The sequence below is a fragment of the Anoplopoma fimbria genome, unplaced genomic scaffold (genome assembly GCF_027596085.1).
Source record: "Anoplopoma fimbria isolate UVic2021 breed Golden Eagle Sablefish unplaced genomic scaffold, Afim_UVic_2022 Un_contig_6182_pilon_pilon, whole genome shotgun sequence".
NCBI classification, from domain to species: domain Eukaryota; kingdom Metazoa; phylum Chordata; class Actinopteri; order Perciformes; family Anoplopomatidae; genus Anoplopoma; species Anoplopoma fimbria.
Window position 1 is genome coordinate 154 of NW_026549512.1, and position 451 is coordinate 604.

Genomic DNA, 451 nt, shown 5'->3' on the forward strand with positions numbered 1-451 from the left:
AATATTAATATTTACTGTTGAAATGTAGAATACGTTAGCATAAAATTGAAAAGAAAATGATCGATGAGCTTAGGAATGATGAAAGCCATCATTTAACTGGATTTGTGTCATTTCTATACCGGCAAGTCATGATCTAGCTATATCCTTCCCACCCTGTCGGTGTCCACTGAAAAAGCAGCAGCGCCCTCTGCTTTTTGTAAAGAGGAGTGAAAAAGCTTACAGCACCTGGTATTCCCAGGCGGTCTCCCATCCAAGTACTGACCAGGCCCGACCCTGCTTAGCTTCCGAGATCAGACGAGATCGGGCGTGTTCAGGGTGGTATGGCCGTAAGCAAATATTGTGCCTACCAAAGGTCCTTTTAAAGATACTATATCACCACGCTTTGCTCTGTCGTCTATACAGGGAGCGCCTGCAGATTTCCAGACACACTCACAGCTTTTAAAATGTCAAA

At 43.9% G+C, this 451-nt stretch overlaps 1 non-coding gene across 1 annotated transcript; it reads right to left on the reverse strand.

Moving 5' to 3' along the window:
- Positions 1–213: 213 nt before the first annotated feature.
- Positions 214–332, reverse strand: LOC129114800 (5S ribosomal RNA). Its single transcript, XR_008532707.1, has one exon. It is a non-coding gene; the product is annotated as a 5S ribosomal RNA (ribosomal RNA).
- Positions 333–451: the final 119 nt, after the last annotated feature.